The sequence below is a fragment of the Protopterus annectens genome, chromosome 15.part0 (assembly GCF_019279795.1).
Source record: "Protopterus annectens isolate FY-2018-M chromosome 15.part0, PAN1.0, whole genome shotgun sequence".
NCBI classification, from domain to species: domain Eukaryota; kingdom Metazoa; phylum Chordata; order Ceratodontiformes; family Protopteridae; genus Protopterus; species Protopterus annectens.
In genome coordinates, this window is record NC_056749.1 from 806,507,733 (window position 1) to 806,533,591 (window position 25,859).

Consider the following 25,859-nt stretch of genomic DNA (forward strand, 5'->3'; position numbering starts at 1 on the left):
GGTGTCTGATTTTGAAGACTTTCTGTTTGAATGTGAACAGTTAAGCCATATGTTTGTAAACAGAGGGTACCCTTCTTTAATGTTGTCTGACATTAGCACTGAAGTTATAAATAAGAGAAGATCTGTTTTTTATAAACCGATCCTTTCTTTTGTATGCACTAACTTTGAATCTGCCCATATTGATGAACCAGGATTGGCTGTAGACACCAATAATGATTCTCCTTTTGGAACTAGGTTTTTATGCACCTTTTCTGTAGATTATTATCACATTAGAAAGGTGTTTAATAAAAATTGGGCTTTGATTTTAGATGATAATTTTCTGTCTCATCGATTGGCTGAAGCCCCGAAAATTACCTTTAGAAAGGGGCGCAACTTAAAAAGCATGCTTGAGTTTCAATCACATTCTGTTGGTCAACGTGCTTTAGGAATGACTAAGTGTGGGGCGTGTAATCAATGTAAGTATGTATTGACAGATTCTAAAGTAAAAGTTAGGAATGATGAATATAACATTACAGGGAAATATAGTTGTGAGACAAACGGTGTGGTCTATCTGGCCTTGTGTCAGAAATGCGCTGCTTTCTATATAGGGAAAACAGAAAGGAAGTTCAAGCAGCGCATTTATGAACACATATATGCTATTTCAAGGTATGACTTGAATAATGCTCTTGCAAGGCACATTAGTGCATTTCCTGATCATCATTTTAAGTTTACTATCTTGGGGAAAGTGATGGTGGACAATAAGGGGGGTCCGTGGCAAACTCATCTAGAAATCAACGAACTAGCTTGGCAGATTCGTACTGGTGCATATATGCATCCTGGTTTAAACGAGTATGTTTCTATCACTTGTGTTTTAAAACTTTTATCTTTGAAAAGGTTGTTCCCTTATGCATGGAACATAGCTATTTGAGTGTGTAAAATGTTAAGAAAAACGTTTGCTTTTGCTTTTGGTTTTTCATGTAAATCAAATTTGGTTTAAATTACTAAGATTAGTTAATTTCATTGTAAGATGTAAGCCGTTTCCGATTTATTACCTGTTATTAATTAATTTTAACATTTTTTAATTTTTAAAGCATTATTCCCTATGTGTGTGTGTGTGTGTGTGTGTGTGAGTGGGTGTATTTGCATGTGTGTATGTATATATATTTATATATATGTAGGTATTATGTGTGTGTATATGTATGCACACACTCACCCACACACATACATATACTGTGTTAATGATGAGGAATAAAGTGTGGTAACATTTGATAAGTGTTGTAGTTAAATTATGTATTATTACTTTTCCACTGTTTTTATCTAATCAACTTAATTGATTATATAATTGATTTTAAATTGTATAAATCTGGTTGCGAGTTGTTTGTAAAATTTGTCTGAGGAAGGAGAGACACTGGGCTCTCCGAAAGCGTTTTTTGCTTACGTTATGCATTAAACTTGTTTTGCTTTGGGATTGTTTGCTGCTGCTCTTTTTTGTGGTTCTTATGTGAAACTTGGTCCTTTTACCTCAGAAGCTATTAAAATCTCCAAAGGTGCTAAACAAGGTTGTCCTATGTCCCCCATTTTATTTGTCCTACCAATTGAATTATTTGCATCTGTAATTTGTCAAGATTCAAAAATAAAATGACTTGACATACATGGTCAATTTAATTCCAAAATTATGGTTTTTGCAGATGATATTCTTTTCACTTTGAGTTTCTCTGAAGAATCACTACAGGAATTAGATTTGCAAGCCAAAACATTCTTAAATTATTCAGGTTTACATATAAGTGATACAATATCTAATTATGTATTTTTGAATAAAAAACTCAACACTCATTTAAATCCAAACCATATAATATGGGAACAGGTTCCCACTATAAATTATTTAGGGATTTCCCTATGTGAAAATATTAATATAACTAACTACAAACTATAAAAATATATTAACTACCTTAAAATCATTAACAGAAAAATGGAACAGATTATATGAAAATTTGAGGCTAGATTACAATTAATAAAGATGATACTACTTCCAAAAATAAATTACATGGCACAAGCTATCCCTATGATACCAAATAAAAAGATATTAAATGACATCAATAAAATCTTATTAAACTTTTTTTGGTGTCCAAAAAGGAATGGGATAGCCTTCTCTCATCATATTAGACCATGGGAACTGGGAGGATTCAACTTTCCAGATTTAGAAACATACATCAAAGCTTCAATTTTTAAAATGATTATTAATTGGATAGACCCTAATTTTTCTTCTGCATGGAAATCACTCCATGCTATAATTTTTTCGAAATGAAAACAAATTAGCAAAAAATCTCCTATTAAACAATCAGACTAACAAATTCTGGCATATATTATGTGTCAGCCTAGAATACAATATGGCGAAACCTACTAATTTAAATTATATAAACTAAATTTACAATTTATTTAGGTCTTTCATCAATTTTAATATAGATATAATATTATGGTGGGAATTACTAATACCCTTCAGAATTACAAAAAAACTTCCCTAACAAAATGTATAGAAGTATATTTAACAACTGGGAGTCAAAAAATCTAATTTTCTGGCAACACTGTATAAAGAGTTGGTTAGTTCTAGATATTCAAGAAATAAAAAACACAGTTGCTATTCCAAAGACAGATTGGCTTATGCTTCAAAGTATTTTATCTTATGCTCAAGAACTATGCAGAATAATTAACTCTTCTTCCTTTATATTTGAACCTAAACTACTATTCTGTATACTGGAAATGATATATAACAATTTTAACAGGACAAATTTAACATCAAAATTACACAAAATTTCAATAACTTATAAAGTTAACCCTAAATAAAAATTCTGAAATTTTATCACTAAGGGACATACAATTAATCTATCAATTGAAAGTAAAACTAAATTGTTGTACTCTATTAAATTAACTTCTAATTTACAAGTATGGAAGATTTTCACTTGGAAATTCCTGCATAGAGGTTTTTATACTCCTAATAAGATAGCTAAAATAAATTCTTCCAGAAATGCTACATGCTGGAGATGCTCTTTAAGTTGCAAGCTGATTGGAACCACATAATTTATGATTGTAACAAAATAAAAAAATATTGGGAGGAGATTAGAAATTTTATTCAAGCTATATTCACAGAATCATTGGTATTAACAAAGTCTTTGATTTTCTTGAATGTTATTGAAACAAATGAAATGCATAAAAATAGCTTATATCTCTTCTGGACTATATTAGCAGTTGCTAGAAAATGTATTACAAGAAAATGGAAATCCTCCTCATAACCAAATATTGAAAAACATTTGATTTTACTGAAAGAAACAGTGCTACTAGAAATAAATGTTAGGGAAACAATAATTTTTCCTAAAAAATGGACTAGTAACCCTTGGAAGAAAATCCTTACTCTTAATGAAACACTAAATCTACCACAATCTCTTTGACCTAGAAGAGAAAGAAATAGAAATGGTTATTAATGCATATCTTTCTCCTTTAAATTGTTCTTCCTCTTATTTTGGCCAAATGTACATACTGTATATAGTTTGATATAATAGGTTATTCATTAGATGAATGTATTATATTTATTGTTATTTTTTGAAATTAATAAAAATTGTTTGAGTAAAAAAAAAATAACAGTTTGGGTACCCTTTATTGGCACTGGTGCAGTCAGCTAAAGTTTTTTTGGTTCTTCTGTTTGTTTTTCTGCCTTCAGGCTGTTTGCAAGTTGTTAAAAGTTTTATCCTAACACCCCCTTACAAATCCTTAGTTACCTCCCTACTAACATGAGCTCTCCCCACCCCCCCATATAGATGCCCATGATACACAAAGCTCAAATGGTTTGGAGTGCACAGCTAGGCTTGTAAGGGTCCTAGTGGTCATTAGCCTAGTAACAACCTATGTGCCTATAAGATATATATATATATTTTTTTTTTTTTTTTGTTATGAAACATAATCTTTTTTTATTTTACATGTGCTCACCTGTAGAGACATGTAATGACACCTGGCATAGAATAATCTACTGCTGTCACTGACTTTATTCAAAATATAAGATTTGGTAACATGTCCTGAAGTAAACATTTACAAAATGCAAACATGAAAAACATATATCTAGATAACAGCAATGATTAAAATCAAAACACAAGCAAACATTGAAAAGAAGATTTTGGATGTCCATAGCTGTCAGCAACCAAAAAAAATGGAATGTCTGAGATTATGCCAGGACCACAAGTGCAATCAGCTTTCCAAACTCCCAAAGCAACGGATAATTAGAATGTAAGGCTCGAACAAAATTGTATTAAGGGGTCCGCAACCAAACCTTGGAAAAATCCCCAAGAATCAGTATGTGTTCTAGCATGGACAAGCAAAATAATGACTATCTTTATAACTCTGTATTTGAGATAAGTAGCTTGACAGTCAATGCAAACATATAGTGACTTCTAAGACACAGTTTCACCCTCAATTCCTGAATTAAGCCCAATCAATGAGGCCACGGTTATTAGCTAGACATATCGCATTGGTATGGAAAAGGTGTGTATCATTATCAAATAAGACTATAGTAGGAGATAAATATACCCCTTCAATCCTATAATATTCATTGTAAAACTTAAAGAGAGAAAACATAACACCACAAACCAAGCAGCAGACTATTACATATGTAATTGGGTGTGCAGTGGTGCAGCAGTTAATGGTGTCACCTCACAGCAAGAAGTTCTCCAGTTTGATTCTTGCCTGGGTTGCCTTCTGTGCAGCGTCTGCATGTCCTCCCTGTGTTCACATGGATTTCCTCTGAGTACTCTGGTTTCCACCCATATTCCAAAAACATGCATATAGAGAGTTTCTCCCTGGGCCACCACTAAAAATAGACTCTGTCCTAGTTAGACTTTCCTGGTCAACAGATGTTAAATAATAAAAACAGTATGAGATGAAAACAATGTGAGCAACTCGGCACGTAATGACAGTCAGAACATTCATACAACATATTTACAATTACCTCCAAGTAGAAGCAACTAAGTAAAATGTCAGTCTCAGGCAGCTACTTAATCACATTCAACTACCAAACTATATGATATTGTGTCAAAAACTATGAACATACAGTGGATTCAACTACTAAACTATATAATATTATGTCAAAAACTATGAACACACTGCGTTCAACTGCTGAATTATAAAATATTATCTCAAAAACTATGAACACACAGGTGTGTTCAGCTGCCAAACTATAAAATATTTTGTCAAAAATGATGAACACACAGTGCTTTCAACTGCCAAAACACACAATATCATGTCAAAAGCTATAAATACACAATGCGTTCGACCGCAAAACTATACAATATCATGTCAAAAACTATAAACACACAGTGCTTTCAACTGCCAAACTATATGTTATTATATCAAAAACTATGAACAAACAGTGCGTCCAACCAACAAAATATATAATATTATGTCAAAAACTGTGAACACACTGGTGCAGATTCTATAAACCCTACATGGTCTGCTAAAACTATGTGTGCATCGTGGTACGATGCACACACAGTAGTGTACTGTTTTGAATTCAGTAAGCAGACTACTTGATGTGCAGAGCTATGCAGCTATGGTAAACATCATGGCATGCTAATTATACCATAAACAGCTGAACTGTATGCTGATCAACCAATTCAAGATGGTGGAACTATAATACAGCTGTGTAGACTCAGTGCAGGTTTTCCCTACGAATTGCAAATCCTACTGGAATATAGCCATAGAAGGTACTCTACACAGAAACACTGTTAGGAGCTACAGTTGCTGTTATACATGTGTATGTGCAACAGGCACAAGTCTGTGCTCCTGCTGCTGCAAATGACCAAAGCCAAGAAGAAGAAGAAGTGTATTTAGACCCCTGTTAACTCACCACAGTCATGATGATGTGGAAATTGTAGAGTGCTACAGTGTGGATAGAGACACAGTACAGGAATTCTTCAATGTCTGTTGTCTACAACCAACAGCAAAGGAAAACTGAGGGGGACCGATACTTGTGGAGACTAAGGTATGTGTAGCAGTTATAGTTTTATATACAGGAACCTTTCAGATGCCAAAAGGGCATGTGCTGGATATATCACAGACATTGGCATCCAGGATCCTGTATCAGTTCCAAAATGCTATGCTACAATATGCCACTGATTACATACAATTTTCCCCATACACACATGGAAATACCAGGATGATTATACAATCACACAAGCAAAACTCTTTAAACCCAACTTATGATGTGGAAGCACACAAAACAACAGGAAAATAGGCTTCCAATATATATCAGGCAGAAGATATCCATGACCCTGTTTAAATGCAACCTGGATGACTGGAAGGGAAACAGTAAATTTCAACTGGGGATTGTCCCTGCTTCTCTCCTTGACATGGGTAGTCCTTGCTAGAAAATCTTGGGCATAGACAATATCTCTCATCTAGTATTATGTTTGGATTTAACAGTTAGGCTTGTAAATACCCTTGGGTCAATAGCCTAGTAACATCCTATGAAGCTATGAATCTATGTATAATGCAAAGAATAACACAATTCACCTGAAAGGAATGTTTTCCACACAACTTTCACAAAATGTGCACACATATACAACACAAATGTAAATTGTATACAATTGTTAAGTGCCTCTCACTGTGCCCAACACTCCCCTGGTGGTGCTTATGGGCCATCTTAAAAAGCATTACACCCCTGTGTCATTGACAATATAGTACTTTACATTGTCATAGAATAAGATAGAAAAGACTGTCACGTAACTAGTTTTAAAAATAACACTTGCAATGTCAGTTAATAAGGCTGTTAATGCATGACAAAAATGCCTATGCCAACAGTGAAGTATAAGAAGTGCATACAGATAGCAGTTTAATCCCCTAATACATATACATATAACAGTATTCTTCATAACATGTGAATAAATCTAGCATGTACCTTAAAAATGCAAGCATACTTTAGCAACATTAAGAGCCTTCTCTGCAGATAAATCTAAAGAAAAGTCAATCATCTGTGTTCTACAAATACACAAGTCCTCTTATCTTCAAGTTCCCTAACTGCATGGTTACCTTGTTATGGTGTAGACCCATGACCCTGAGCACAGTGAAGATGCATATAAGGTATGAACTCAGAATCACAGAATCCCAAATTTGTGGATGTGTGTATCAGATGTATACATAATATAAGCACTCCCTCAGTGTTTTTTGCTAATGGATTGCAACTGTGAATGGTTTGTAGGAGGGAGAAGGAATACAACAATTCAGACTACTTTACCTGCATTTGATAGTTAACCCAGGTTACACCTACAAAGTGTAAGTGAGCAGCACACATTTCTCAGTTTCTATTCATTAATACTCAAACTGCCCTGCCTTTGTAGAAAACTGTATATTATTGCTATTTAATATTCTCATACACTTAAAGGACAATGATAAAAAATGCCTTCCTTACTGCATGTCTCAGATTACTGCTCAGATAAGGGAAGAATGAACACCATACAAATATAAGACAGAGATGCATTTCTGCAAACAATAGTTATAAATGGTTATGTGATCACTCATTGTACTACATCTGAAATTATCACAAGTACCTGTTCGATTCTCGGCTGGAGTACCTTCTGTGTGGAGTCTGCATGTCCTCCCCACAGTCGAGTAGCGTTCGAAAGACATGTGTGAATGGGCGTGCCTTTGTTGAAGGTTGGGCATCGAGCTGGCACCTCGGCACTGTAAAAATCTACTGCCAATCATTAGCGGACCGGAGTTCTGCTGTGGCAACCCCTAACTGGGAAAAGCCGAAAGAAAAACAATAACAAACAACTCAGAAGTGTGCAAGTGTCATATGTCTTGTTAATACTGGGGGTGATTTGAGCCTTACTTGAATGCACAATGATTTTCATTCCTTTTGCAATGGGATAAGGCACCATTATTGTGTTTTGTAGGTTCATTGATGTGAGTTTTTAAATCCAGACTTGTATAGAAATATTTCATGTGTACTAATATTTATTTTGTAATGTTGTTTATTTAATATTTTTTTTAAATACCAATATTTGCATGGTGCATGTTTTAGCTCAAACATGGGGAAATGGCTAAATACAATAAATGTCATGTAATGTACTTTTATGATGACCAGTACATAAACTACACATGTGAACCACACGTGTGTTTAGCACATCTGCTAAACACAGAGATCCACACAGTATATGCTATCTGTTGCTGACGGTTCAAGCCCCACATTTTTCTTCTAAAGATGAAACTTAAGAAACACTGCTCACATAGATAAAACAAGTTTAGCTTTGCTTCTCAAATTTATGCATTAGTTATCATTGCACAAACTTGGACAAATGGCCCACACACAAAAAACAGACAGAACACCTGCAGACAGGATGCAGACATTCTCAATTTCAGAAAGGATAAATTGTTGCATTTTTTCTTTCTAGCGTGCAAACTCAATAAGCAGTGTTACGAGGTGGTTAGCAGTCTTCCCCAACACCTGCAGGTCTAGAACACCTGCAGAGAAGAAGCAGACAGTAGACAATTTGAAAATGGATACACTCTATCAAGTATGTTGGACACCATGCAAACAAGCTAAGCAGTGTTGTGCAGCAGTTAACACACAGAAGTTAATAATGAATATGAAAATATCCAGCTGCTTTTTAATTTTTCCTGTGAAAGCAGGTGTAAGCATAGGGCTACAATACAGATTAGCCTGGGTTCTAGTACAGCAAATTCTAAATATTGTTACTGTTGTTACATCTTACTTTATATTAAAATTCACATGAAAAAAATTATTACACATTCCCAGTTTTTTTAAGGGTTGTACACTCAGTTTTAATAAATTCATATTAATTATTTGTGTGAGTGAGGGTATACTGGCTAATATGTTTTTGTAATAATAATTGTGTTCTCTGGCCTTGGATGGTCTTCAGACATGAATAAAACTCATACACACAGGGATGCATAAACCAGGACCTTGTCAGGGCATACACATATATGGTTAACCCCTCAGTGTGTCATGTTTATTTATATCTAAATAATGACTATGTCTGAGCAGCACTTCTTCTGTGGCAAGAATGAAAAATCACTGCTGTGGAAGAAAATGTTTTGTCCTTTATGCATAGGCTTGAAACCCACATTGTAAAAATTAATTTTATCAGTGTGTAAAGCCACAGAAAAATGTGGTGGTTCATAAAATTAATGCCCCAGTAGATGTCTGCAAAGTTAAATCACCTAACAGTTACAGCAGCAAACAACCCTCAAACTAATGCCAAGTGTCAGATTAAGCTTCCAGTTTCAAAAACGGCTTTCACCCCATTTGGCATGTTGCTCTCTATTTAACATCATGCAAATGCATCTGGCATCATTGTTTGGGTTTATGCACTACCAGTAAACAGGCATTGGTGGGAAATCATTCTTAACTATTGCTATTTTCCCGGTTGGACAGGTCTCATGGTAGAAGGGAAGGTACCCAATTTAGAGTACAGAGAAGGGGTGTTCAGGAGTCTAGAATCTTTATTGGACTCCTTGTAAAGTGTCACAGCTGAAGGCTCTTGCAGGATGACTAGCGGCTCCCAGTACAATTCTGAAGCTTGGACTAGTCTGGCCAAGGCTGTCTCCAGTGCAACTGCCATTCCACACAATGGAGAACAGTGTAGGCATCACTTTAATAATCTGAAAAAGAACAAGATGAATACACTCAACCAGTGTCTGGATGAGTTCAGGTTTGTTGACACCCCACAGCTGCATAAGTATACTGATAAAGAGAATTTATAGTAGAGGAAAAGCAGCATATAAGCAAGACTGGTATGCATAATGCTCTTTTGTTGTTCTCTTTTCTTTATTCCACAGCCAGCCATGAGATTATGGCAAATAAAGATGCCAACACTAAGCATCTAGAGAAACTGAGGGAAGGAAGGTGTATGTCTGCAATACAACAAAACTATTATTTTAGCTAAAGTATTGCTCTACTATACAGTTGTAGCAAATTAAGTGGCATAGTCTAACTGTAAAAGCAGGCACGCATGCTTCAGTCTATAGCACAATCCATCTATAGGAGTCAAGTCTAATGCTGTAGTCAGATGTTGTGTGTTCAAATATCACAACTAACAAATACATAGAAAAATATCCTTTAAGCATATTACATAATTTAATTTCAACAAAACTGGCAAAAATGCCCTGTTGTTAACTTATTATGCATAACTGGACCTAGCATATGTGCAGTATATGCACATAGCAAGGATTACTTTGAGCAATCCTTATTTATAGTTTGTAGTTGGTAAGAAGTATACTTAAATGTAAAGGTAGAGATAAAATACTTTATTATTGTAATAATGCATTATATGTCACATATTATGATACTAGTTTTCTCTTTTTTTCTCTTACCCAAATCTTATCTCTTTTTTATATTTCTTTGTGTCATCAAAATGCTAACATGTCTACCATTTCTGACAAGCAAAATGCTTTACAGCACAGGGAGGTAGGCCAATCCCCATTGCTCAGCTTGCCCCTGCTCCACCAATTGCTGCGCTGATACCCAGCACATCTGGGACCCAAACTGGCAGTACTGCCTCTGCTGCCCCTGCACTACCTGGGCCCTCCACATCAGGTAGCACTACCTCAGCAGCTAGTGCTGTGGTACCCTCCTGGAGTACTGGCACAAGTGGGGAGTTTATCACCTGCCAGGAGATGCCAGGGTTGGTGCATAGTGGCATGCACAGCCATTTATGAATGCCTATGCTGGATGGAGAGGCTGTTCTCACTAACAGTCAGTAGGAGAAGATATCAAGCACTCCAACAGCCAGCAGAATAAGGGGATGGTGATGACAGTCCTGTGGGTGAAGAGTTAAATTCACATTGTCCCTGTGTTTTGATGGGCATGGGCATCAGATGTCTCTTCCCTAACCCCAATCATGATGTCCCAAAATTGTCATGTCTCTCACCATCCCTACATCTTGTTTGTCCTGTTTGCATCTGCTTTCTCACCTGCCCTACTTACCTGACCCAGAAATACCTACATCCCTTACCCAACATTCCTCTCTTACTGAAGTAAAAAATGGGCATCTCTCCCACCAAAAAAAAAATATCATCCCATACATAGCTCTCCACTTTGCACACGTGTTCTTGACACGTGATTCAGTCTAACTGGCTATACAACATGATTGTGTTGTTGTCACCCCTCTTTGTTGAGGTGACAGTCCAAATTCAGCAACATTCAGTACATATATTTTTTTACACTGTTGAAGAAGTGGATAGCTATGTTTTTTTTTTCCTAAATACCTCCTGCACATTCCTGTATTGCTTTCCCTTTGTTCTCCCCGTTGCTTGCCCCCCACTTCACCACTTTCCCATCTACCCCACTTTAACACCTTTAATCTGGTCAAAATATAGAATCTCACACCACATACATAAGTGAAAAACCCAATTAAGCCATTCACTTTTCATTCTCTGTGTTTGCACAGAGTTTGGCACAGTGCACCAATTCTGACAGTGAATGTTTCTTCAATGGTAAGGTTGTCTCTGCACAATGCTGGTTTAACATGCTGCACTAAGGTAACACACAGTGAATGCAGAATAAGTAATTATTTCATGTCATTATCAATGCATATTTAAACTATCTTGCATGTGCAAACACTTTGCCTTTGATTCTGCAAACCACCTGCTTGGCAGTGTGCTATTGAAAATTTACATTAGGATGTATTACTTATGTTTCCTGTCCATTTAGTTTTTATGGCATAAAAGTACATGTAAAAACTCAAACAAAGAGAAGACACTTTTTAAAGAAAGAACACATATTACATTGCAGCCATCTTTTACCTTCACTCATGCACTTCAGTCTTGGTCTCTCAGCACTTATTCATAAATATATCAACTACACTACAGAAATAAATAACAGATGCTTTCTTATATACCTTGCACATATCTACAATGACAATGTACATTCAGATTTTCCAGTATTTGTAGTAATGTGGATCGCTGTTTGCAAATAGTTTGCAAACTATCTTTTTCAAGTATACCTGCACATTGGAAACACAACAGCAAATGCTACACTTTGCACACTCATCAATGTGGTAACATGCAGATCTTTAATATCTTGACAGATGTACATGGCTAGCTATCCTTTCAGACAGGCCTCCCAACATCTTGTCTCAAACATCCAATGCTGATGTCATCCTCAATAAATTGTCCTGCAGCCTTGTAAAAGTCAGACATGTGCAGTGGTGTTTGTGTTAATTGCTGAGTTCTGTAGTCTATGTACTTAGGTAGGGGTCCTAATCTCACTGTAGTCAACAGATGTGTCTGTGTCCATCTAGTCAGAAAAGCATAACTGTGTATGCTGCAGTCATCAGTAAAATCCCATGGAGTACCAATACTTTGACAGTTGGACATGCCTACATGTCAATTTCATGCAGCCTCACAATATCTTTTCTCAAACATCAAATGATGATATCATCCACTATGAATTATCCTGCAGCCTAGTAAAAGTCAAACTTGTACCGTGGCACTTGCATTAAGTACTGAGTTCTCTAGTCTGTATACTTAGGTAGGGGTTATAATCTCACTGCAGTTAACTGTGTGTCTGTCTAGTCAGAAGACCATAATTGTGTACCCTGCAGTCATCATTACAATCCCATGGAATAACAATATTTTGACAGTTAGACCAATTCATGCAGGCCTCACAACATCTTCCCTCAAACATCCAATAATGATCTCATCTACTATAAATTGTCATTCAGCCTCATAAAACTTAGACTTTGTGCTGTGGTACTTTTGTTTAGTATTGAGTTCTCTAGTTCGTGTATTTAGATAAGTAGGGGTTCAAATCTCACTGCAGTCAACTAGTGTGTGTGTTCACTTGGTTGACATGAGAGAGCATATTATAACAAGCATGTGGGACACCTCTATTACCATCTTCCTTTCACCAAACTTGGCTGGTGTTATCAACTTATAAAGTGTTGGCCAACACTATCCAAGTTAGACTTGTGCTGTGGCACTTGCATTAAATACAGAGGTCTCTAGTCAGTGTACTTAGGTAGGGATTCTGTTCTCACTGCAGTCAATTGGTGTGTGTGTGTGTGTGTGTGTGTGTGTGTGTGTGTGTGTGTGTGTGTGTGTGTGTGTGTGTGTGTGTGTGTGTGTTGTGTGTGTGTGTGTTCACTTAGTTTACACTAGAGAGAGCATTTTACACCAGCATGTGGGATACTACTATTACCATCTTCCTCGCAACAGTCTTTGCTGATGTCATCAGCCATAGCTGTCTCTCAAGCATGTGCTGTTAATGTCACAGGCTAGGTTAAGATTCCAAGAGTGAGTGACTCTTGTGCCATTTGATTTGCAGATATGTAGCATTTCTATCAGAGCAGGGTCAGAGACTGGCCTGTAAGTCAAGCACAAGTCACCTTTCAGCAGCCTATACAATACAGTGTACAGTGACAGAGCTTTCAGTCTGTCAACATACGTCATGGCATGGTTTTAGGCTCTGTATTTTCTTGTTGAGAAACACATCATCTATCCAGCTGCTGCAGGTGTTTGGTGAGATATGTGCAAAATGAGCATTGTATTCTATTAGTGGTCTGATGAAGGTTGAGTACAGTGGTGTTATAACCTCTTCAAACCTGGATGCGATCCCTAACTTATGAGGTGCATGAGGTAGAATGCTTTCCCTACCACTGTGGAAACTTGGTGGTCGAAGTTCAGATTGCTTTCTATCTGTGTTCCCAGGTCTCGCACCAATGAGTTTGAGCTTAGTGGGTGTTATCAATACTGTAATTAGCAGGAAATTCCACTTTTCAAAAGGCAATAATAATAGCACATTTTTTGAATTTAGTTTTAGACCATGTGGCTTTGCCACCAATCATTTGTCTGTGTTAACCCCTCCTGTAATATGTTAGCATCATTAGGGAAATCAATGTTTGCACCCAATTTGCAATCATCAGCAAACTTGGTAGGCTAAAGGTGGTCTACTTTAACCTGGACTTCCAAGAAATAGCTTTCAAACAGTGAAGAGCCCAGCACAGATCCTTGTGCTACACCACTGTTGATATCTTTACTGGTAGAGGTTGAGTCACCAACTTTGACAGTATGTGTTCTTTCGGTGAGGCAATTGGATAACCATCTCATGATGTAAGGGTTAATTCTCAGCTGGGAGAGTTTCTCAATGATACTTGAGTTGGGGATTGTGTCAAAACCCTTGGCCAGATCAAGATAGGCAGTATGCACTGTCTTACCTTCATCCAGGGCTTTGATGACTTTGGTGAAGCAGTCTACTAGGTTTAATAAGCATGATCTACTCTTAACAAAGCCAAATTGGTTTGGGTCTAGAGTTTGAAAATCACCTATACCCTTGTTTATAAGGTTGATGGAGATTCTTTCCATGGCCTTGCAGATGAGACCAGTTAGACTTATAGGTATATAGTACCCAGGGTCAGTAGATGCCCCCCCCCTTTGTGCAACGAGAACACTGCTGCTGTTTCCCATGCCACTGGAACAAAGCCAGTTCTCGGGCTAATTAGGTCCACTAGGTTCTGTTTTAGATTGCTTTGTAGGCAACCTGGGATGCTATATGGTATCCTTGAGGCTGTGGATTTAGCTTTGGAGAGCACATATATGACCTGATGTCTAGAGATAATAGGCAGGGGACTAGTGTCAGGTATGCTTTGGAGTTTGGCTGGTGGGGCAGGGGGTTGATGTTTGAGCCAAATCTGTCAGCTAGCAGGTTGGCAATTTCCTCCAGTGCAGCTTCATTTTTAGACTCCTAGCATTAAGCAGCATACCTTTGAGTATGTCTCCAGTAGATGTTGTTACTTTGGAACTTTTGATGCTTTGATATTGCCTAAAAAAGGCAATATGGGGAGGCAGACACCTTTGCCACTATCTAACAGCCTAGAGGACACAGGTGCAGACTTTCTCTGGAAAAGTAGTGTGGCCTGTTGACCATGTCATCCCAGGCTGAGAGATACTGGATCCCCCTGCAATGACACCAGAAACTAAGCCAATTGCTGAAGTTCATCATGTGTTGTTTATATTGTGGCATCATCCTGGTTGAAGGTAGAATGCTGCTTAGGGCTAGGGGTATACTTGCCTGGGACACATTATGTGAGAGTTCAGTTATGTGTCTCCTCATGTAGTCCAGAGAGGTACATCTCAAGTAATTCACCCCAACATGAACTATGACAGACACTTGTTGAGTGTCATGAGTGACATGGTTTGATACACTTGTGCGTATATTGTTGGCATATTAGGATGTGTGTTGTTATGGAGCAGATTAACTGTCAGCACTGTTCATATTCCATCATCACAGTGACAATTGCGGCATGGCATAGGTGTGCATTTGTCTACAAACCATCATTAAATGCTCTGTGAAGCACATCAATATAAATTCATATTGATTACATGCTCACATAAGTCTTGTCTCATACACATGTTGTTATGCTGTGATATACACAACAATGTATCACATGTTTTGATACAATTGCAACTGTGTGGAATTCATTGTATGTGCAGCTGTGGTACAATAACCAAGGATTATTGAGGGGTCAGCAGCACCATTGCATGATTATTAGCATTTGTGTCAGGAAATATTCTGCATGAGACACAAACAACTGATCTGTAATGTATCCTGATATGGCATCAGGCTGCTCAAACACAGCTTGTCCATGAAACTCATAGGCATATGCTGTGCAATTGATGTAAGTACATGTCATTGTTACAGTTGTATGAATATGTGCATGGTACCAGTATGCTGAATGTGATGAATGACCATGGTTGTATGTGTAGGTCGTTTCACAAATCATGTATTCCAATACAATCTAAATGTTAAGTGGAATACACAATTAATCACAGATGTGCATGTGGATGCCACCAGACATACCCAATCAGAGTGAATAGACAATCTGTTAGCTGACTGTTTGTCTCACATATCACCCCCTATTACCCCTGTCCATCAGCCAAAGTATACATGCAAACCTTACTCAGTTTCTATGCTAAGGAGGGCAACGCATTTGTGTGCTCTGTACATCTAATAACACAGATCAATGGACCGTGACAACATCACAGATTGCCTATATCGTGTCTCAGAAAATGGGCCTACTAGACACAGTTGGATCTGTACTTCAACACAACCTCCATATGGAATGTGTTCCTGTAGAAAAGTGCACATCAACATGTATCCATCCAACTTGTGGGGGCAGCACCTGATGCATGCATATATAGACACATCCTGACTCTCCTCATCTGTGAGGTAGACCAACATGCCATCATGGACCTTTTCTAAATGTACACTGGTAATATTTTTAACATTCTGAAGAAGTCTCACGATAGGAGACGAAAGCGCGCTCAATCTTTATCTACTATATATTTGTTACAGTGTTGGTGTGGACATTAAAGTGATCGTCTTTTGGACATTCTATGTGGCCAGTTAGTTTTTTCTAGTATAGTGGAGGACAGCCTTTATTGTAACCTACAGCTAGAGTTTTGTTTTGTATTGGATTCGTTTGTACAGGGTGAGAGTACCCAGTTGCAGTGTTTGGTTACACTAGTAATATCCCAGCTGTTTGTGAAAGACATGTGATTTGTTCATGCTGCATCCATGTCTATTACATCTTTTGTATGTCCTCAAGAAGGTCAGCAGAGGCATGTATGGTGACAACACTAACATTGCATGGAACTTCACCTGGCTAAGGGAGTTGACACAAATCCATACTGAGGTATTACTGCAACACTGTCACAAGTGGCCATAAACATCTATATCACCAAGTAGGTAGACCACTGGATCACATATATGACATATAAATATGTTGAAGCATGTGAAGTGGCCTATATCTAGAGTCCATTGATCAGGTTCATACCTCAGGACTGTGTGTTAGACCCTTTCCTGCCCATTATTTAAGTCACAAACATCAAGAATAGCATATACATCCTGTGCACAAACAGCAGTCTGGAGGACTGCAGATTGTGGATAATCATTGAATCCAGACAGGATCAATGCACACAAAAGATTGGTGTCACAGCCTTGAAGACACATGAGATGAACCAAAACCATGAGGAGATTTGTTATTGTTATAAAACCAAATGCACAACCTAATAATAATGTAGACAGTACACCCCTATGAGCAGACCAAGTAATATGTAACCTGTTTACTGTGGTAGATCACAAGCAGAATGTCCACCAGCATGTGCCCACAGTGGTGATCACTCCCTTGTACGTAACACAACTCCTGAATATGTGAAAGACATCCACATCAAAGGCCATTATAGTTCCTTAGTTCACAGCCTTCATCACACCAATAACTGAGTACAATGCATCCTTTTTCATGTACTTCCCTAAACATCTTCCAGGGATTCATAACTGGAGTGTACCACATTGCCACAGTGAGCTCCCATACATCTTATTGGCTATACCTAAGTATTCTTTTTGTTGCATAAACATTACTGTCTGATGGTGCAGAACCCCCATCAAGGTGTTATTCAAGATGCATGTATGTAAAAAAGAAGCCTGAATAGGATAGTGGGGTACTATTTGACTGTCTGAGAATCAACAGACAACTGCAAATGAGTATTTTTGGATTATCGTTGTTGTTGAGTGAAGAATTTGTTCGCCCTGGCCATAGTTTATGTGCTGCTTTCTGTTGGCTTTTGCGTTTTATTTACACGCAGCACTCTCCAGTTGGTCTTCGTCTTTTTCTTTTTTGGATTTATATATATATTTATATATGCCATGCACACCTGTCAGCTAGCTTAGATTGATCATAATCTCACATACCGGTATAGCAGTGTCTCTCCTAACGCCTGCAGCAGATTTTAAAGTTTCAGGAAGGTGTGCTTGATTCCCCTCAGATATTGCTGACAACTCATAGTAGTTGTACAATTGCATTCATGCTGAACCATCTATGATTGCTCACAATCACATATGTTATGTCAGAGACATGGGATTACTGGTGGTATTATTCAGATATAGTCCATGACTGAGCGTGGTTCTATTTACTGTTGCCCATGAGCCTGTAACTATGTGCACTTAGTTGATACTTCTGGCATTACAGTCATATTCAGGCAACTCATTTTGCTCAGCTTCACAATACGCACCTAACCCCTGTTGTATATAACATCCCTGATATAGGTCCTCTCTTTTTGTTCATGTCAAGATGTTTATATCACAAAGAAATCTTGTCCATTATGTCAGCTTGTGTGACAGTCTTACTATACATTAACTGTACAGTCCATACTGTATCATGTCAATACGTGATTAGAGTTCCTGTTACAAATGTCTTCATTGATATGCCCTCATCTGCTGTACATTGACATGTTTCACCTATCCTCTTTCCCTGTGTTCACTCCTACAATTTATTTGTGTGTCCCTATTCAATAGACACACCTCCCCTGACTGTTTATTTTTATGGCAATCTATGTACCGTTATGGATCATTTACACAACTTTTGTTCAGAATGACTGACACAGGTTTCCACAATAGTCTTCCCTATATGCACTTTCATATAATGTGTTGGAACTATATATATTGCTTTATTCGTAACACTTGTAATCTTTCAGGAATACCGCTTAAACATGCTGAACTAGTTTGCCTGTAGATAAACAGGTTTACATGTCTGCTGCTGTCAGTGTTGCCCTTTCCCACCAGCTGAAAATAATTTTAAAATAGTTCATTATGAAGCTCGATCCTCTGACATTCCCTTGAACACACTAAAGAGCAATCAGCCTATCAGACCTACCACATTTGCTAGCAGGAAAAAATAGGTGCCATCAGTGTGAGAAGAAAAGTTGCGCCAAAGGGTTCAGCAGGCATAAATAAGTACAAGTATGAGACTCTTGAATAGTCATCATCACCATCGTCAGCCCAGTTTTCCCCATCTTCTACATGGGGTCAGTGTGTAATATAGCAATAACCCACGCCTGGGTGGGGGTAATGCTGGATTTACCCACGGTTGGTGTGGTTTGTTCACGAGGGTGAAGCCCGAGTGGCCAAACAAAGCTAAGCGTGAGTAAATCCAGCATTACCCACAACCAGAAGAGGGTCATTGCTATTATTCAATGACATTATTTAAGAAAAAAAATAATTACTTTTCTTAAATAATGGCATTGTATAATGCCTCCTTGCTGCCCTTCCTCAGCTGTCTGGTATTCTGCGGCAGTTCTGATGTACTGCGCATGCATATGCCTATGCAGTTTATCAGAGCTGTGGGCAAAAGCAACGGTGAAAGCAAGATCTCTGTTGCTTTTTACAAACTGTTTTGCTATGTTAAATGGGTTTAACATAGTGAGACAGATTTAAAAAAAGCAACGGAGAATCTCTTTTGCTTTTTTTAAAGCTGAGTTGCTATGTTAAACTCATTTAACATAGCGAGACAGTGTGAAGCAATGGAGATCTTGCGTTCATCGTTGCTGTAAAAAAAGAGTTATAGTAATGGAAAAAGTCCGGGCGACCGGACCGTTTTCCATTACTATAACTCTGATTTACAATGTGCACGCTGACCAATCAGCGTGCACATTTTTGAATATTAATGGGGGGTCGTTGTATAATGTCAACTATCATCATCTCTCCTAATTCATTGCTACTCTCCTACATTCTTTGATAATCATGCCTTATCTATCGCACACAATCCATTCGTTTCTTTGCTAGATGCCCTTGTTTTGTTATGCGTTCTTCCTGCCTGTCCCAAATGTTTTCACCAGATTGTCTTCTGCTTTCCTGCACAGGTGCTTGAATCACCATAATCTGTTCTATTTGACATTCTCTGAAATTGGGAGCTACTTTGGCTTTTGCTCTGATGTCATTATTTCTTTGTCGGTTCTATAGTTTGCCTTCTATCACCCATCTCAGGTACTTCATTTCCATCACCTCCAGCTTTCTTATCTTCTCGGCCTTTACTGCTCAGGTTTCTGTAGCATATACAAGTAGTGGTCACACTGCTGTTTTGTACACCTTACATTTCAGTTTCTTTGACATTCTTCTGTCATATACTACACTTGACACTTTATGCCATTTGGCTGAAGCCCGTCTGATTCTAGTTCTGACCTCCTCATTTAGACTTGTCTTCTTCTCAACCACTCCTCAACAAGTTGTCTAGTCCACTTAGAATATGAGACCAAAAGTCTGTTACGTCTTCCAGTCTACAACCTCCACTCATGCCCTAAGCAGTCCAGTCGAAAGAGTATGTCAATCTAAATAAGCCTATTTAAATAAATGACTTACTAGCATCAGGGAGTTTATCGCATGACTTTTCCCCCTCTTAATCATAGTTAGTTCCTGACAACCTGACATCTATGAAGACCCTGCAAACAACTGGACTTCTGTTGGTGAAAAGACAGAAAAGTGTTATCATTTTGCTTTGGAGATGTGGGTAATGGATGTGGTATTTTCTAACAAGGGATAAACTTTTAGGCAATAATACATCATTTATGACTGTGATGAACCAAACAAATTAAACTCTATTTTATTTTTCCTAATGAGCCATAAAACTGAGACGTTATACAGCCAGGTACCCCATACACCTTCTGAGTTGACCAAAGGCACATATGTTTTACTTTCATCTTGCTTTACTGTGATGCATTTGCCAAGACCTTGAGCAATCCAATACAGCAGACTACTCCTCCCACAAAGGGTGTCTTTTCCATTTCAAATCATTTATATGGAAGCAGATCCATAAGGATAGTCTAATTAGCTGGAGTAAAATTGGTGTTACACCCTAAAAATCAAAGAAATGGTAGCACCTAGCTTCCTACAAGATGACAAAAGTATTCCAGCCTTGTTCTCTGAAACAGATAGTGATGCCTGAGTGTATGGATTCTGTGATGTCTGAGAATAACTATGACACTGCCATATGAGTCATTGTACAAAGAATGGACTCCTGAAGTATGGCTAGAAGGAGAAATGACACAAGAGCTGGTAGTACCAAGGGCCTACTGATACAAATGTCTTACTATGGCAAATGTCATTCCCTTTTCATGCATTATGGGAATAAAGTGTAGAAAAAGATGGCTTAAACAGAATTTCTAATGGCCAGGTACTGCAAAAGATGTGAGGGTAAACTGCAAGACATGCAAGTAGTGTCAGGAGACTGGAAATGCAGGACATAAAGCTAAATGTGCTTTGATGTCTCTGCATATTATAGAGAAACCATTGCAGAGAGTAGCAATTGATATTGTGAGACTTCATAGTACCCCAAGCTCAACAAATAAGAGATATACCTTACAGATGATAGGCTATACTACTAGATTTCCTGAGGTAGTGGAAGGTGGCAAATATTCTCTTGGAAATGTTTAGTAGGCTAGGTTCCCCAAATAGAAATACTGAAAAAGGAGGTGCCAGTTTTATATCATAACAGCTAGTCTGTATATGGAAGTATTATAGGGTAAACATTTAAAGACTATCTCCCTATGATTCATAGACCATCTGTCTGATTGAGATGTTTAGAGCTACACTAATGACCATGTTGGGAACATTCAGTGCACAGTTCAAGTGGAGTGTGGCAAGTACCTGCTGCATATCTTTGCATACAGAGAAATGCCTCAAGAATCCACAGGATTGCTGTATAGTCACTGGGTGAGAGGGTTATTGAAGTTAATTTGTGATGTGTGATAGTGTGACTACCATTTCCAGAAGGAATTTATTGTGGACTATGTAAAACTTAGGGACCTCATGGGATGGCAGAATATCACATATCACAAGCACAACAGCAGCAAACTGTCTGATATGACATGAAAGCCAGGGTCAAGGATTATTCTGTTGGACAGCAAGTGATGGTATTAATTCCTGTTAGGAATGTCTGGGAACACAGTTATCAGAGAATCTAATCTTTATAGGTTCATAGGTTGGTACTAGGCTATTGGTTGGCCCTAGGGCCTATACAAGCCTAACCAAACAATTCCCCGGATATTTCTTCCCACAATATTTATTTCCCTGGACCCCTGTCTAGCAGGATGACTGACGTGATCCCCGGGGTGAATTTCCTATCTCCCATCCAATCGTCAAGGTTCCTTTTGAAGAGGGCCAAGGAGGTGCTCTGCTTGACATGTATGGGCAGTCTATTCCAGAGTATGGGGAGTCTCTGGGTCAGGAACTTATCCCTCAAGCATGTTTTGTTCATTGTGATGACAAGGTTTAGATCCCTGGAGCATGTGGCTCTGAGGGATTATGATTTGTTTAAGTGGAGCATGTCCAGCAGCTCAGGGTGTGACATGGCCTTGTATGTTAAGCAGAGATCGCCTCTGAGTAGACGATATGGCACAGAATATAGCTGGAATTTTTTTAGACAGTCAGCATAGGGCATCTGCTTTAGGTCTGTGATTCTTTTAGTGAGGAATTTCTGCGGCCTTTCCAGCTGTTGCAGATGTCTTGAGAGGTACATACCAAATGGGGCATTGTACTCTATAATGGATCTAATGAGGGATGGGTACAGTGGGATAATGACCTCCTTTTTTCTGGATGAGAAGCCCTTAGTGATGAGGTGTGCCACATAAAAGGATTTCCTGGCTGTTGTGGCAATGTGGTTATCGAAAGTGAGACCACTGTCCACCTGTGTCCCTAAGTCTCATCACACTTTTGGTGTTTAGCGTACTGCCCCCTATTTGGTAATTCATGGGTACATGTTTTTTCCCAAAGGGGATAACTATACATTTCTTGGCACTAAGCTTGAGCCCATGGCTCTTGTCCCAAGCATCTGTTTCTGTAAGGCCCTTTTGTAGAATATCTACATAATTTGGGGATTCAATAATGGCTCCCAGTTTGCAGTCATCTGTGAACTTTGTTATCCAGAGTCCCTTAGTGTTGGCCTGTACTTCAGAAAAGTAGATGCCAAACAAGAGTGATCCCAGGACTGAACCCTGAGGTACTCCACTTTCACTTGTCTGGAAATGGATTTGGAGTCGGCTACTTTTACAGTCTGGGTTCTGTCAGTAAGCCAGTTGGCAACCCATCGAGTGACGTAGAAATTTATGCCCAGCTTACTAAGTTTTTCTATGATTCCAGAGTGGGGGATGGTGTCAAAGTCCTTGGCGAGGTCCAGATAGTCTGTGTGGACCACCTTACCCTTGTCCACAGCTCTGGAGACTGATTTGAAGAAGTCAATCATGTTCAGGAGACAAGATCGGCCCTTTGCAAACCCAAACTGAATGGGGTCCAATGTTTGAAGGTTGCCAATGTCTTTGTTTATAAGTTCCATGATAATGTGTTCCATGCCCTTGCAGATCAGGCTCATCAGACTGATGGGACGATAGTTCCCAGGATCCAAGGTGGATCCCACTTATGGAGTGGGATAACTGTAGCTGTGCGCCACTTAGTGGGCATGAAGCCTGAGGTGAGGTTGTGATTAAACATAACACTTAGTTGAGGTGCCAGTTCATTTTGTAGTTCATGTAGTACACAGCCCGTGTTGTCATCTGGTCCCATGGATGCTGTATTCTTAGCTTTGGAGAGTGCGGTTTCTACCTGTGTGGCTGTGATTACCGGAATTTGGCAATCTTTTGGTATTGAGATGTGCCCTTTAGGGGGTGAGAGGGGGGTGAAGTTGGCATGAAATTGATCTGCCAGGATATTGGCAATATCCTTAGGATCAGTACATTTAATGCCATTCTGTTGTAGCTCAGAGCAGATCTGAACATTGCCATTTAGATTCTTGACATAACCATAGAATGCCTTTTGGTTGTCTTTGGAATCTTTGGCCATTTTATTTTCACAACTAGCTTTGGAGGATTTTATGAGGGATCTCAGCTTCTTACTGAGGCTGGTGAGGGAGTTTTTTGCATCCTGTGATTTTCCTCTTTTCTGCAACAGTTTCTTCCTTCTGTTGTATAGTTTGTTTATAGCAGGGGACCACCAGATTGGCTTCAATTTTTTGGAGGAGAGCGTCTTCATTCAATTTGAGATGTCACGATTCATGTACGAGTAGATATGCTCATACAGTACCTTAGTGTAGGATTCAGAAGTCAAACTTTCAGCTCCCATCTGCATGTGTGCCATGAAGTTTGTCCCTTCTCACTTAAGTACCATGAAGTTGGCTTTGGAGAATTTTTTTACGGAGGTTTCCTTACTGGGGGGGGGGGGGGGATGTGGATGTCAAGGGTGATTTGCTTATGGCCAGACCTGACCAATGAGGGAGTGACCACTGGTGTGGAGCATCTATCTCGCATGTTGGTAATGACCAGGTCTAGGATATTGGAGCCCATGGTGGGACAATGGATTAGTTGATCCAGGGCACTGGAATTTATCAATTCCAAGAACCATTGGGAAAAGGTGTTGGTACCCAAATGGTTTTCCCAGTTAATGGCAGGGTAGTTGCAATCACCCAGTTTAGGGTGTTTGGTTGTATCGTAATATTTTCCAGTATGTTTAGAAAGGTGTAATGAGAATCTTGGGGCATGGTGGGGGATCTGTAGCAAGCTACAATTTGGATTGGAGTCGCCTAGTGTTAGTTGCACCTGGATAATTTCAGATGCATTGTGTTGTGCAACTAGCCTGGAGGTGTGAATATCCTTGGTGAATATGGACACTCCTTCACCTTTAGTGTTTCGGTCTTGGTTTAGTGGCTGAAAAGTGTGGTAAGAGTTGTAGCTTGGTATTGCAGGGTGCTCTCTGGAGGCTTGAACCAGGTCTCAGTTACTGCACAGATATCGATGTTCTCCAGTTTTAGGAGTGCCTCAAGAGAGTGCATTTTGAGGTTTAGACTTCTAGCATTGAGTAGCATTACCTTCAGATTTTGCATGCTTGTATCTGTTATGGTGGTGGTTTTGACCTTTGAACATTGCCTAAAAAAGGCACTATAGGGGTGGTAAGAGCTTTAGCCAGTAACCTGAATCCCAGGGGTGACATGTGCAGACCATCTCTGGCAAAGCATAGTGGTCTGTCAATCATGTCGTCCCAGGCAGACAGATATTGGATCCCCTTTGAATGACACCAGAAGCTTAGCCAATTGTTTAAGTCAATCATTTTGTCCTTATACTGTGGTATAATTCTGGGCAAAGGCAGGATGCTACTGAGGGCTAGAGTCATACTTGCCTGGGCCACATGATCTGAGACATTCCATGTTTCTTTTCATGTAGTCCAGGGAGGTATGTCTCAAGTCATTCACTCCAACATGGACAATGACAGAGTTGTATTTGTACTTGTTGTGGAGGGACTTGAGTGAATGCATTATGTGGCAGATCCTGGCACCCAACAGTCAGCTGACTGCAATTTTCTCCTTGCTCAGCCTGGTGAGTGGGACATCAGTGTGCCTAATTATAGATTCACTTGTGATTAAAGTGTTGGTTACATTGTCTTGCCTTAGGGGCTGTTGTTGGGTGGCACACTGGTGTTGTGAGCTATGTGTCACTTTGTGACTGGTGTTTGCATTTCAGCTTTGGAGGTCCTTGTTGCTTGGGCAGGTTAATGTTAAGGCCCTCCACATATGTGGGTTTAGTGTTACAATGTGTGGGTGTTAATGGTGTGGGTTTTGAAGGGCTATGTGTTGCTTGAGGTGTAGTGCAAGTGTTAACCTTCTCCTCTTGACTGTCTAGCACAATCTTGGCTAGAGAGGGCTTTGCTTCCAGTTTGGCGATGTAAGTGCATTTCTCACAGGTTATAGTGTTGGGTGGTAGGAGGAGAGGGTTGTCTGTGTACAAGAGGCAGTTGCTGCATTGCCCCAGTATGCCCAGATTCACCAGGTGGACAGAAGAAATCACTGGAAGCTGACCCTTGGACATGCCTGTTTAGGTGTTTTTTGTAAAGTACAAGAGCTGTTTTCCCTTTCCTTTGCAAGGTACTTTGCAATTATAGGCTGTTTAGTGCCTACAATTAACAAGGAGAGTTGAGTGCTCGTATCAGCTTAAGGCTTCCTAGTGCTTTCCAGCAGGTTCTAGAGCAAGTGCTAGTCACAGGGGTTTTGATTTTAGTGCTACTACTACCA